The sequence below is a fragment of the Grus americana genome, chromosome 5, assembly GCF_028858705.1.
Source record: "Grus americana isolate bGruAme1 chromosome 5, bGruAme1.mat, whole genome shotgun sequence".
Taxonomy (NCBI): Eukaryota; Metazoa; Chordata; class Aves; order Gruiformes; family Gruidae; genus Grus; species Grus americana.
The window spans coordinates 2310451-2325852 of NC_072856.1; positions in this window are offsets into that span (position 1 = coordinate 2310451).

Genomic DNA, 15402 nt, shown 5'->3' on the forward strand with positions numbered 1-15402 from the left:
TGCTGGTGCAACGTCTGGGATCCTGGAAGCAGCCGGTGGGGTGCTTCTCCAAACACCTTGACAACGTGAGTAAAGGATGGCCAGGATGTTTGCGTGCCGTGGCAGCAACGGTGCTGCTGATTCAGGAAGCTCGAAAATTGACTGTGGGCCAGAAGATAGTAGTGGTATATGTACCACATATGGTAATAACTGTCTTAGAACAAAAGGGGGGTCACTGGCTATCCCCTAGCAAAATGTTGAAATACCAGGTTGTCCTATTGGAACAAGATGATGTGGAATTAAAAACCACAGCAATTGTAAACCCGTCAATGTTCCTGTCAACAGAAAATCCTATTGAGAAATTGGAACACGATTGCCTGCTAACAAGTTTATTCCAGCAGACCGGACCTGAAGGACGAACCTTTGAAGGATCCTGATCTGGAACTGTTTACGAATGGAAACAGTTTTGTGCAAGAAGGAAGGCGAACGGCCGGATATGCTGTTGTTAGCACCGACAAGGTATTGGAGTCAGGGACACTACCTGCAAATACATCAGCGCAGAAAGCAGAATTGGTGGCGTTAAAGCAGGCTTTACGGATGGCAGAAGGGAAAAGGGTAGACATATGGACGGATTCCAAATATGCATTTGGTGTGATCCATGCTCATGGAGCTATCTGGAAAGAAAGAGGACTGTTATCAGCCCAAGGATCACCCATAAGGCATAAGGAAGAAGTTCTTCAGCTCCTACAAGATGTGCAGAAACCGAAGGAAGTGGCTGTAATGCATTGCACGCCTCATCAATTTGGTCAGACGGTAATCGATTGGCGGATAAAGCTGCAAAGGAGGCTGCAGGACAAGGCATCCTTGCACTAGTACCAGTAAAACAGATGAAAATTCCAAATTTAAAAGCGAGATACAGCCAACTAGATGAACAATTGGCAGAGCACTTAAAAGCATCTCAGAATACGGAAGGATGATGGGTAACACCAGAAAATCAGGTAATAGTAACTCCGCAAGTTATGTTAGAACTTGCAAAAGAGAAACATGAGCAGACACACTGGGGTGTAGGTGCTATGGTTACAAGTTTAAGAACATCAGTAATGTGTCTGGGATAGGAAAATATGAGTGGAGGTATTGAAAAGTAATTATTTCAAAACTTCCAAAGGGGGGAAATGTAACCGTGGGATAGGGGCCGTGAGACAGAAGCTCTAGAATCAGGTTGACGTAATTAGTTTGTAACCAAGGTAATAGGTAATGAAGCTAACTGACCATGGCAAGGCGCAATGCTGCTATGTTCCTTGTACAGTCCCTACCCGACCGGACAACAGGCCCGGGAATATTATTCTTATGAAGTAAGTTGTTAAGGACAGGTGCATCCACAGCAAGGATACTGCGCATGTCTGCAAGAAGAGGGTCACGCAGCGGACACAGGTGCGAGACCACTGACGACCACCAGAGACCCTTGAGGACCACCGACTCAAATCACTGAGCCTACGTGACGGGGAGGAGAATGTGGAACTGGATTCCAAGAAATGATTATCATAGGACTGCCTTTTCTGAGAAAAACGCTGACTATGTATATTTTGATCCTACATAACCTGTGTGTTGGTGATCACCTGGCATGCACGTTGGGCGGAGCTATCCCCCGTGCATCCAGCGCTGCGATAAAGAATGCCTGCCTTTTAACACTACATTGGTGTTATGAGGTTTATTCCCAGGTTTCGGTGACAGTTTTGGCGACCCAGATGGGACTCTGCTTCTGAACCTCGATGGATCCGTGGGATCGCAGGACCTCCAGCCGGCACCGGGGAATTCTCGGGGAGAACCTCCGATCCCCGGACCGAAGAGCTCTGAGCAAGACCCCTGGGAAAGGTAAAGGCATTCTTGTTTGATCTGGATATTTGCTCTTACCACCGTGGCAGGACAGGCCCGCACCGAGAGAAACCCCTGAGGGAGCTCTAACACGGGTTGGGGTCCCTCTGACTGAGTGCTTGTGATAGTGCACAATCACAACCACTAAGTCCCTGGGAGATGGGTACTTTTCCGAGTAAGAAACCAAGCCCACGAAAAACACCACTGGGATGTATTTTGGAACATTGGAAAGATCTGGGAAGAATTGATCCTTTGACTCGGAAACGATTGATTGAATATTGTAATCACTGGTGGCCACTGCATACTTTAGAGAGCGGGGAAAAGTGGCCGGAAAATGGGACGTTGCAGTATAACACGATTTTGCAATTGATGCTATTTTGTGAGAGGGAAGGTAAATGGAATGAAACGGCATATGTAGATTTGTTTTTCACACTGCGAAATCATCTGGAATGGCAAAGGCAATGTGAATTGGTTTCACCTAGTTCTGTGGTAATGGCGTTAAAGGGGCAGGAACCTGATAAAAATTTGAAAAAGGTTGTTTGGCTTGTGATATCGGTAAATGGTGTTTTAAATGTGAATTTGAAGACGATGATGTTGAATTATTGGTTGCACCTCGTAGAAGGCTAGGAAATGATCAAGGGGATCAAAATCTGGGGGTAATAATGCTTCCGCCCCTCCTGTGGAAGGGGAGGCGGAAGGATTCAGCCCGATTGCCGGGAGGACAAGGGGAAGAGGGGGAGGAGACGGATTAACTCCCCTCCCGGCCCCTCTTTGACAGGCAGTTGGTAATGAGGGCCCGGTAATGGTCAAAGTTCCCTTCTCAATAACTGATTTAAGAGCATGGAAAGAAACTGCAGGCACCTATCGGGATGATCCTGAAAGAGTTGCCAAAGCAGTAGAAACAATAATCAGAACCCAAAACCCCGACTGGGAGGATTTGCAAGTAATATTGGATACTTTGTTGGAAGATACCGAAAAGAAAATGGTATTGAATACAGCCAGAAAACAAGTAGAAGGAGCTCATGCTAATGGGATTATACAAGGGACAGTGGACCAGAATTTTCCATCCACAAATCCTGAGTGGGACCCTAATCAGCCGGGACCCAGAGGGATGCTGACTGGATATCAGAAGTGGATTTTGTTTGGTGTTAGACTTGCAATGCCAAAAGCAATTAATTGGTCTAAACTCTATGAAGTGAGACAAGAATTAAATGAGTCCCCTTCAGCCTTTATGGAAAGACTGAAGGTGACTGCTAGAAAATCTACTAATTTGGACCCAGAAAAAACCAACCAACGAACCAACCAAAAAACCCCAACACAAACCAACAAAAATAAAGACACGGAAGAAGCTATACAATTGGCCTCTATACTTATGGGACAGTCGGCCCTAGAAGAAACTCCAGAAACTGGAAGGGGCTGAGTCCAGAGACTTAGGTAAAATGCTTGAAGTAGCCTGGACCGTGTATAACAACAGAGAAGAAGAAAAAGAAGAAGTCAGACAAATGCAAAGGGATGGAAAAATTCTGGCAATCTTGACTGAGAATAATAAATACGTAAAGCAAAACTCAGCCATAAATCAGCAGAGGGTGTTGGTGCGACGGGGCGAAAAGAGAACTGGCCTTTCTTGAAACCGTTAAAATTTAAGCTGGGAAAACAGTGGGTAACACATCAATTTTTGTACATGCCTGACTGTCCGTTGCCTTTATTGGGACAAGATTTATTAGGCAAATTAGATGCACAAATAATTTTTAAAGATGCAGAAATTAGATTACTAATACCAGAATCAAAAGCCATAGAGGCGAGAGTGTTTATGTTACAGGATTCCTCCACGGAGGAACAGATTCCAGAAGTGGTGGACAATGCAGTAGCCCCTTTGGCATGGGCAAGTGAAGTTCCAGGACGATCCAAACTGGCGGAACCGGCAAAGGTGACTTTAAAACCTGGAGCCAAGCCAGTAAGACAAAACCAGTATCCTATGAAGCGGGAGGCTCGAAAGGGATTAGAGGGCTTAATTACAAAATTTTTAGAATGTGGGCTGTTAGGAGAATGTGAATCAGAACGCAATAGCCCTATACTACCAGTAAGGAAATCAGGAGGCAGGGAATATCGATTAGTTCAGGATCTAAGGGCCATAAATCAGATAGTTCAAGATATACGCCCAGCAGTGGCCAATCCATACGCTTTACTGACCTCTTTGAAAGAGGAACATAAAATGGTTTACTGTGCTGGATTTAAAGGATGCCTTCTTTTGCATACCTCTGGATACAAAAAGTCAAAGCATATTTGCTTTTGAGCGGGAAAGTCCTGCTACAGGACGAAAAACGCAACTAACATGGACTGTACTTCCACAAGGATTTAAGAATAGCCCCACACTATTGGGAAATCAATTGGCAAAAGAGTTAGAAATGTGGAAGAAACAGAATCAAGGAGGAGGTACACTACTGCAGTATGTGGATGACATCCTGATAGCAGCAGAAAGCAAAGAAACATGTTTTGAAATGACCATCAGTTTACTGAATTTCCTGGGCCAAGGAGGATATAGAGTTTCCAGAAACAAGGCCCAGACAGGGAAAGCAGCAGTGATTTATTTGGGATTTGAGATATCTCAAGGACAGAGACAATTGGGAAACAAAAGAAAAGAAGCCATTTGTCAGATCCCCGACCCTAACAGCCCAAAGGAACTGAGAGCCTTTCTGGGAATGATTGGGTGGTGTTGACGCTGGATTCTAAATTATGGACTGTATGTGAAACCCCTATGCGAAGCCCTGAAGGCATCCAAAGACCAATACTTGACTTGGACACCTGAATGCCAAAAATCACTTAAAGAACTTAAAAAGGCATCAGTGATGGCCCCTGCATTGGGTTTACCTGATCTAACCAAACCTTCTGAGCTGTTTGTACATGAAAGGCAACATCTGGCCCTTGGAGTGCTGGTGCAACGTCTGGGATCCTGGAAGCAGCCGGTGGGGTGCTTCTCCAAACACCTTGACAACGTGAGTAAAGGATGGCCAGGATGTTTGCGTGCCGTGGCAGCAACGGTGCTGCTGATTCAGGAAGCTCGAAAATTGACTGTGGGCCAGAAGATAGTAGTGGTATATGTACCACATATGGTAATAACTGTCTTAGAACAAAAGGGGGGTCACTGGCTATCCCCTAGCAAAATGTTGAAATACCAGGTTGTCCTATTGGAACAAGATGATGTGGAATTAAAAACCACAGCAATTGTAAACCCGTCAATGTTCCTGTCAACAGAAAATCCTATCGAGAAATTGGAACACGATTGCCTGCTAACAAGTTTATTCCAGCAGACCGGACCTGAAGGACGAACCTTTGAAGGATCCTGATCTGGAACTGTTTACGAATGGAAACAGTTTTGTGCAAGAAGGAAGGCGAACGGCCGGATATGCTGTTGTTAGCACCGACAAGGTATTGGAGTCAGGGACACTACCTGCAAATACATCAGCGCAGAAAGCAGAATTGGTGGCGTTAAAGCAGGCTTTACGGATGGCAGAAGGGAAAAGGGTAGACATATGGACGGATTCCAAATATGCATTTGGTGTGATCCATGCTCATGGAGCTATCTGGAAAGAAAGAGGACTGTTATCAGCCCAAGGATCACCCATAAGGCATAAGGAAGAAGTTCTTCAGCTCCTACAAGATGTGCAGAAACCGAAGGAAGTGGCTGTAATGCATTGCACGCCTCATCAATTTGGTCAGACGGTAATCGATTGGCGGATAAAGCTGCAAAGGAGGCTGCAGGACAAGGCATCCTTGCACTAGTACCAGTAAAACAGATGAAAATTCCAAATTTAAAAGCGAGATACAGCCAACTAGATGAACAATTGGCAGAGCACTTAAAAGCATCTCAGAATACGGAAGGATGATGGGTAACACCAGAAAATCAGGTAATAGTAACTCCGCAAGTTATGTTAGAACTTGCAAAAGAGAAACATGAGCAGACACACTGGGGTGTAGGTGCTATGGTTACAAGTTTAAGAACATCAGTAATGTGTCTGGGATAGGAAAATATGAGTGGAGGTATTGAAAAGTAATTATTTCAAAACTTCCAAAGGGGGGAAATGTAACCGTGGGATAGGGGCCGTGAGACAGAAGCTCTAGAATCAGGTTGACGTAATTAGTTTGTAACCAAGGTAATAGGTAATGAAGCTAACTGACCATGGCAAGGCGCAATGCTGCTATGTTCCTTGTACAGTCCCTACCCGACCGGACAACAGGCCCGGGAATATTATTCTTATGAAGTAAGTTGTTAAGGACAGGTGCATCCACAGCAAGGATACTGCGCATGTCTGCAAGAAGAGGGTCACGCAGCGGACACAGGTGCGAGACCACTGACGACCACCAGAGACCCTTGAGGACCACCGACTCAAATCACTGAGCCTACATGACGGGGAGGAGAATGTGGAACTGGATTCCAAGAAATGATTATCATAGGACTGCCTTTTCTGAGAAAAACGCTGACTATGTATATTTTGATCCTACATAACCTGTGTGTTGGTGATCACCTGGCATGCACGTTGGGCGGAGCTATCCCCCGTGCATCCAGCGCTGCGATAAAGAATGCCTGCCTTTTAACACTACATTGGTGTTATGAGGTTTATTCCCAGGTTTCGGTGACAGTTTTGGCGACCCAGATGGGACTCTGCTTCTGAACCTCGATGGATCCGTGGGATCGCAGGACCTCCAGCCGGCACCGGGGAATTCTCGGGGAGAACCTCCGATCCCCGGACCGAAGAGCTCTGAGCAAGACCCCTGGGAAAGGTAAAGGCATTCTTGTTTGATCTGGATATTTGCTCTTACCACCGTGGCAGGACAGGCCCGCACCGAGAGAAACCCCTGAGGGAGCTCTAACACGGGTTGGGGTCCCTCTGACTGAGTGCTTGTGATAGTGCACAATCACAACCACTAAGTCCCTGGGAGATGGGTACTTTTCCGAGTAAGAAACCAAGCCCACGAAAAACACCACTGGGATGTATTTTGGAACATTGGAAAGATCTGGGAAGAATTGATCCTTTGACTCGGAAACGATTGATTGAATATTGTAATCACTGGTGGCCACTGCATACTTTAGAGAGCGGGGAAAAGTGGCCGGAAAATGGGACGTTGCAGTATAACACGATTTTGCAATTGATGCTATTTTGTGAGAGGGAAGGTAAATGGAATGAAACGGCATATGTAGATTTGTTTTTCACACTGCGAAATCATCTGGAATGGCAAAGGCAATGTGAATTGGTTTCACCTAGTTCTGTGGTAATGGCGTTAAAGGGGCAGGAACCTGATAAAAATTTGAAAAAGGTTGTTTGGCTTGTGATATCGGTAAATGGTGTTTTAAATGTGAATTTGAAGACGATGATGTTGAATTATTGGTTGCACCTCGTAGAAGGCTAGGAAATGATCAAGGGGATCAAAATCTGGGGGTAATAATGCTTCCGCCCCTCCTGTGGAAGGGGAGGCGGAAGGATTCAGCCCGATTGCCGGGAGGACAAGGGGAAGAGGGGGAGGAGACGGATTAACTCCCCTCCCGGCCCCTCTTTGACAGGCAGTTGGTAATGAGGGCCCGGTAATGGTCAAAGTTCCCTTCTCAATAACTGATTTAAGAGCATGGAAAGAAACTGCAGGCACCTATCGGGATGATCCTGAAAGAGTTGCCAAAGCAGTAGAAACAATAATCAGAACCCAAAACCCCGACTGGGAGGATTTGCAAGTAATATTGGATACTTTGTTGGAAAATACCGAAAAGAAAATGGTATTGAATACAGCCAGAAAACAAGTAGAAGGAGCTCATGCTAATGGGATTATACAAGGGACAGTGGACCAGAATTTTCCATCCACAAATCCTGAGTGGGACCCTAATCAGCCGGGACCCAGAGGGATGCTGACTGGATATCAGAAGTGGATTTTGTTTGGTGTTAGACTTGCAATGCCAAAAGCAATTAATTGGTCTAAACTCTATGAAGTGAGACAAGAATTAAATGAGTCCCCTTCAGCCTTTATGGAAAGACTGAAGGTGACTGCTAGAAAATCTACTAATTTGGACCCAGAAAAAACCAACCAACGAACCAACCAAAAAACCCCAACACAAACCAACAAAAATAAAGACACGGAAGAAGCTATACAATTGGCCTCTATACTTATGGGACAGTCGGCCCTAGAAGAAACTCCAGAAACTGGAAGGGGCTGAGTCCAGAGACTTAGGTAAAATGCTTGAAGTAGCCTGGACCGTGTATAACAACAGAGAAGAAGAAAAAGAAGAAGTCAGACAAATGCAAAGGGATGGAAAAATTCTGGCAATCTTGACTGAGAATAATAAATACGTAAAGCAAAACTCAGCCATAAATCAGCAGAGGGTGTTGGTGCGACGGGGCGAAAAGAGAACTGGCCTTTCTTGAAACCGTTAAAATTTAAGCTGGGAAAACAGTGGGTAACACATCAATTTTTGTACATGCCTGACTGTCCGTTGCCTTTATTGGGACAAGATTTATTAGGCAAATTAGATGCACAAATAATTTTTAAAGATGCAGAAATTAGATTACTAATACCAGAATCAAAAGCCATAGAGGCGAGAGTGTTTATGTTACAGGATTCCTCCACGGAGGAACAGATTCCAGAAGTGGTGGACAATGCAGTAGCCCCTTTGGCATGGGCAAGTGAAGTTCCAGGACGATCCAAACTGGCGGAACCGGCAAAGGTGACTTTAAAACCTGGAGCCAAGCCAGTAAGACAAAACCAGTATCCTATGAAGCGGGAGGCTCGAAAGGGATTAGAGGGCTTAATTACAAAATTTTTAGAATGTGGGCTGTTAGGAGAATGTGAATCAGAACGCAATAGCCCTATACTACCAGTAAGGAAATCAGGAGGCAGGGAATATCGATTAGTTCAGGATCTAAGGGCCATAAATCAGATAGTTCAAGATATACGCCCAGCAGTGGCCAATCCATACGCTTTACTGACCTCTTTGAAAGAGGAACATAAAATGGTTTACTGTGCTGGATTTAAAGGATGCCTTCTTTTGCATACCTCTGGATACAAAAAGTCAAAGCATATTTGCTTTTGAGCGGGAAAGTCCTGCTACAGGACGAAAAACGCAACTAACATGGACTGTACTTCCACAAGGATTTAAGAATAGCCCCACACTATTGGGAAATCAATTGGCAAAAGAGTTAGAAATGTGGAAGAAACAGAATCAAGGAGGAGGTACACTACTGCAGTATGTGGATGACATCCTGATAGCAGCAGAAAGCAAAGAAACATGTTTTGAAATGACCATCAGTTTACTGAATTTCCTGGGCCAAGGAGGATATAGAGTTTCCAGAAACAAGGCCCAGACAGGGAAAGCAGCAGTGATTTATTTGGGATTTGAGATATCTCAAGGACAGAGACAATTGGGAAACAAAAGAAAAGAAGCCATTTGTCAGATCCCCGACCCTAACAGCCCAAAGGAACTGAGAGCCTTTCTGGGAATGATTGGGTGGTGTTGACGCTGGATTCTAAATTATGGACTGTATGTGAAACCCCTATGCGAAGCCCTGAAGGCATCCAAAGACCAATACTTGACTTGGACACCTGAATGCCAAAAATCACTTAAAGAACTTAAAAAGGCATCAGTGATGGCCCCTGCATTGGGTTTACCTGATCTAACCAAACCTTCTGAGCTGTTTGTACATGAAAGGCAACATCTGGCCCTTGGAGTGCTGGTGCAACGTCTGGGATCCTGGAAGCAGCCGGTGGGGTGCTTCTCCAAACACCTTGACAACGTGAGTAAAGGATGGCCAGGATGTTTGCGTGCCGTGGCAGCAACGGTGCTGCTGATTCAGGAAGCTCGAAAATTGACTGTGGGCCAGAAGATAGTAGTGGTATATGTACCACATATGGTAATAACTGTCTTAGAACAAAAGGGGGGTCACTGGCTATCCCCTAGCAAAATGTTGAAATACCAGGTTGTCCTATTGGAACAAGATGATGTGGAATTAAAAACCACAGCAATTGTAAACCCGTCAATGTTCCTGTCAACAGAAAATCCTATCGAGAAATTGGAACACGATTGCCTGCTAACAAGTTTATTCCAGCAGACCGGACCTGAAGGACGAACCTTTGAAGGATCCTGATCTGGAACTGTTTACGAATGGAAACAGTTTTGTGCAAGAAGGAAGGCGAACGGCCGGATATGCTGTTGTTAGCACCGACAAGGTATTGGAGTCAGGGACACTACCTGCAAATACATCAGCGCAGAAAGCAGAATTGGTGGCGTTAAAGCAGGCTTTACGGATGGCAGAAGGGAAAAGGGTAGACATATGGACGGATTCCAAATATGCATTTGGTGTGATCCATGCTCATGGAGCTATCTGGAAAGAAAGAGGACTGTTATCAGCCCAAGGATCACCCATAAGGCATAAGGAAGAAGTTCTTCAGCTCCTACAAGATGTGCAGAAACCGAAGGAAGTGGCTGTAATGCATTGCACGCCTCATCAATTTGGTCAGACGGTAATCGATTGGCGGATAAAGCTGCAAAGGAGGCTGCAGGACAAGGCATCCTTGCACTAGTACCAGTAAAACAGATGAAAATTCCAAATTTAAAAGCGAGATACAGCCAACTAGATGAACAATTGGCAGAGCACTTAAAAGCATCTCAGAATACGGAAGGATGATGGGTAACACCAGAAAATCAGGTAATAGTAACTCCGCAAGTTATGTTAGAACTTGCAAAAGAGAAACATGAGCAGACACACTGGGGTGTAGGTGCTATGGTTACAAGTTTAAGAACATCAGTAATGTGTCTGGGATAGGAAAATATGAGTGGAGGTATTGAAAAGTAATTATTTCAAAACTTCCAAAGGGGGGAAATGTAACCGTGGGATAGGGGCCGTGAGACAGAAGCTCTAGAATCAGGTTGACGTAATTAGTTTGTAACCAAGGTAATAGGTAATGAAGCTAACTGACCATGGCAAGGCGCAATGCTGCTATGTTCCTTGTACAGTCCCTACCCGACCGGACAACAGGCCCGGGAATATTATTCTTATGAAGTAAGTTGTTAAGGACAGGTGCATCCACAGCAAGGATACTGCGCATGTCTGCAAGAAGAGGGTCACGCAGCGGACACAGGTGCGAGACCACTGACGACCACCAGAGACCCTTGAGGACCACCGACTCAAATCACTGAGCCTACATGACGGGGAGGAGAATGTGGAACTGGATTCCAAGAAATGATTATCATAGGACTGCCTTTTCTGAGAAAAACGCTGACTATGTATATTTTGATCCTACATAACCTGTGTGTTGGTGATCACCTGGCATGCACGTTGGGCGGAGCTATCCCCCGTGCATCCAGCGCTGCGATAAAGAATGCCTGCCTTTTAACACTACATTGGTGTTATGAGGTTTATTCCCAGGTTTCGGTGACAGTTTTGGCGACCCAGATGGGACTCTGCTTCTGAACCTCGATGGATCCGTGGGATCGCAGGACCTCCAGCCGGCACCGGGGAATTCTCGGGGAGAACCTCCGATCCCCGGACCGAAGAGCTCTGAGCAAGACCCCTGGGAAAGGTAAAGGCATTCTTGTTTGATCTGGATATTTGCTCTTACCACCGTGGCAGGACAGGCCCGCACCGAGAGAAACCCCTGAGGGAGCTCTAACACGGGTTGGGGTCCCTCTGACTGAGTGCTTGTGATAGTGCACAATCACAACCACTAAGTCCCTGGGAGATGGGTACTTTTCCGAGTAAGAAACCAAGCCCACGAAAAACACCACTGGGATGTATTTTGGAACATTGGAAAGATCTGGGAAGAATTGATCCTTTGACTCGGAAACGATTGATTGAATATTGTAATCACTGGTGGCCACTGCATACTTTAGAGAGCGGGGAAAAGTGGCCGGAAAATGGGACGTTGCAGTATAACACGATTTTGCAATTGATGCTATTTTGTGAGAGGGAAGGTAAATGGAATGAAACGGCATATGTAGATTTGTTTTTCACACTGCGAAATCATCTGGAATGGCAAAGGCAATGTGAATTGGTTTCACCTAGTTCTGTGGTAATGGCGTTAAAGGGGCAGGAACCTGATAAAAATTTGAAAAAGGTTGTTTGGCTTGTGATATCGGTAAATGGTGTTTTAAATGTGAATTTGAAGACGATGATGTTGAATTATTGGTTGCACCTCGTAGAAGGCTAGGAAATGATCAAGGGGATCAAAATCTGGGGGTAATAATGCTTCCGCCCCTCCTGTGGAAGGGGAGGCGGAAGGATTCAGCCCGATTGCCGGGAGGACAAGGGGAAGAGGGGGAGGAGACGGATTAACTCCCCTCCCGGCCCCTCTTTGACAGGCAGTTGGTAATGAGGGCCCGGTAATGGTCAAAGTTCCCTTCTCAATAACTGATTTAAGAGCATGGAAAGAAACTGCAGGCACCTATCGGGATGATCCTGAAAGAGTTGCCAAAGCAGTAGAAACAATAATCAGAACCCAAAACCCCGACTGGGAGGATTTGCAAGTAATATTGGATACTTTGTTGGAAGATACCGAAAAGAAAATGGTATTGAATACAGCCAGAAAACAAGTAGAAGGAGCTCATGCTAATGGGATTATACAAGGGACAGTGGACCAGAATTTTCCATCCACAAATCCTGAGTGGGACCCTAATCAGCCGGGACCCAGAGGGATGCTGACTGGATATCAGAAGTGGATTTTGTTTGGTGTTAGACTTGCAATGCCAAAAGCAATTAATTGGTCTAAACTCTATGAAGTGAGACAAGAATTAAATGAGTCCCCTTCAGCCTTTATGGAAAGACTGAAGGTGACTGCTAGAAAATCTACTAATTTGGACCCAGAAAAAACCAACCAACGAACCAACCAAAAAACCCCAACACAAACCAACAAAAATAAAGACACGGAAGAAGCTATACAATTGGCCTCTATACTTATGGGACAGTCGGCCCTAGAAGAAACTCCAGAAACTGGAAGGGGCTGAGTCCAGAGACTTAGGTAAAATGCTTGAAGTAGCCTGGACCGTGTATAACAACAGAGAAGAAGAAAAAGAAGAAGTCAGACAAATGCAAAGGGATGGAAAAATTCTGGCAATCTTGACTGAGAATAATAAATACATAAAGCAAAACTCAGCCATAAATCAGCAGAGGGTGTTGGTGCGACGGGGCGAAAAGAGAACTGGCCTTTCTTGAAACCGTTAAAATTTAAGCTGGGAAAACAGTGGGTAACACATCAATTTTTGTACATGCCTGACTGTCCGTTGCCTTTATTGGGACAAGATTTATTAGGCAAATTAGATGCACAAATAATTTTTAAAGATGCAGAAATTAGATTACTAATACCAGAATCAAAAGCCATAGAGGCGAGAGTGTTTATGTTACAGGATTCCTCCACGGAGGAACAGATTCCAGAAGTGGTGGACAATGCAGTAGCCCCTTTGGCATGGGCAAGTGAAGTTCCAGGACGATCCAAACTGGCGGAACCGGCAAAGGTGACTTTAAAACCTGGAGCCAAGCCAGTAAGACAAAACCAGTATCCTATGAAGCGGGAGGCTCGAAAGGGATTAGAGGGCTTAATTACAAAATTTTTAGAATGTGGGCTGTTAGGAGAATGTGAATCAGAACGCAATAGCCCTATACTACCAGTAAGGAAATCAGGAGGCAGGGAATATCGATTACAGGTCCCCAGTGTGCAGAGGCCCCGGGCCCTAGCCATGACCCCCCCGGCCCTTCCCAGCCTGGACAACAGGACAGCAGGACCAGAAGCAGGACTGGCTTCCATCTTGCCAAAGGAATGTGTCAGCCATCAGAGCTTCTCTGCCACCCGAGGCAGGCACCAGACAGACATTGAGGACAGCAGCCGGCCCCGTGCTGCAGCAGCCGTAACGATCTCAAAGATGGAGCTGAGCCAGGAGGTGCGCAGCACACTCTGGATGCACACAGCAAGGAAACACCTGGAGATCAAGCTGCAAAGGCTCCCCATGGTAGTGCAGCAGTCAACAGAAATGCTGCATCGGTCCCTGCCCAAACTGCGGCGGGCTGGGTCCCTGGGGCCACGCAGCGCCTCTCTCCCCTTGCTGAAACTAAAGCACCTCATCCAGCCGCACCAGGACACGCTGCGGCAGCTTGGGACAAGCCTTGCCTGCCCGGTGGCCTCCGTGACACCACGCGCCTGCCCAGTGCCCGTCCCTGTCTACAGCCCCGTGCCCAGGCAGAACAACAGCCAGGCATCCCTGCAGGCCAGCACCCTGCCCAGCATGTCCTGCGGCGATGCGATGGGCACGGCCACCATGGGCGCTGTCCTGCGAACAGCCGGGGGGATGGCAAATGCCTCGGCAGGGCAAGCCTCCACAAGATCAGTCCTCTTCCCAGGGTTCCCTGCTATGGGCTCAAAGCCTGAGCCCTGGCGAGGAGCTCACCTGTGGGCACGCTGTGGAGGCTTTGTGGCACCAGCTCCAGGAGTCCCACAAAGCCACCGGGGCTGCTGCAAGGCAGAGGACACAACTGCTGGTGGCAGCTTCCACCGCCTGACCGATGCGGTCCCTTCAGTGGGGACCACCAGCACCCAGGGGACCGCAGCATCCAAGCCTGGTGGGGCAGGAGCAGGCCACAAAGGGGGAGGGTGGCGGTCCTCGAGAAGGCAGTGCCCTGGCAGCTCTGAGAGCTCCCCGGGCTGGGGGGCATGGTCCCAGGACACCTCCAGCAGCACGGACATTCAAGGCACACGGACTCCTGTTGGCCTCCCACAGGCAACGCCACCCCAGGCAGCTCCGCTCCCTCCCGTCGTAACACCCTCGAGTTCAGAAGGGACCCCCAGACAACACAGCCTACCACGGCAGCAGCACTGCAGCATCCCTGTCACCAGACAGGTGTGCCTGTGTCACCTGCACCCAGCTCAGGATGCCCAGGGTACTGCAGAGGGGCTGAGTGGAAACACCCTCCGCTCAGTCCTGGAGAAGATTCTCCAGCGGCGAAGGAAACTGGCACCATCCACGGAGAGCTCTGCCTCGGAGCACAGCTGCCATGCTGCAGCAGGGCAAGGCCAGGCCTCCTCCAGCTCCTCCTCTAAACAAACATCCTGTCCTCATCTGCAGCCCCGTGCCCAGGCAGGAGAACAGCCAGGCATCCCCGCAGGCCAGCACCCTGCCCAGCACATCCTGCAGCTGCAGCAATGCGATGGGCACAACCGCCACAGGTGCCGTCCCAAGGATACCCCGAGGGACAGCGAATGCCTTGGCAGGGCACGCGTTCACCCCGGTCTCCTGTGGCCTGGTCCCAGGGTTGCCCGCTACAGACCCAGGGCCTGAGCCCTGGCGAGGACCTCACCTGTGGGCACCCCACAGAGTGGCAAACACAGTCGGAGGCTCCTTAACGGATTTCAGGATCACATGTGACCTCACCCAGCGGCTGCCTGATGACAAGTCCTGAGTCAGACAATAAACTTGCATTTCTGACCATACCACATGTGTCAAACTTGCTTCTGCGGCCAAAGAAGCCCTCAGTGTTTCTCCTCATATCCAAGAGGGGTCACTCTCAAGGAAATGGAGGATTCCAGCAA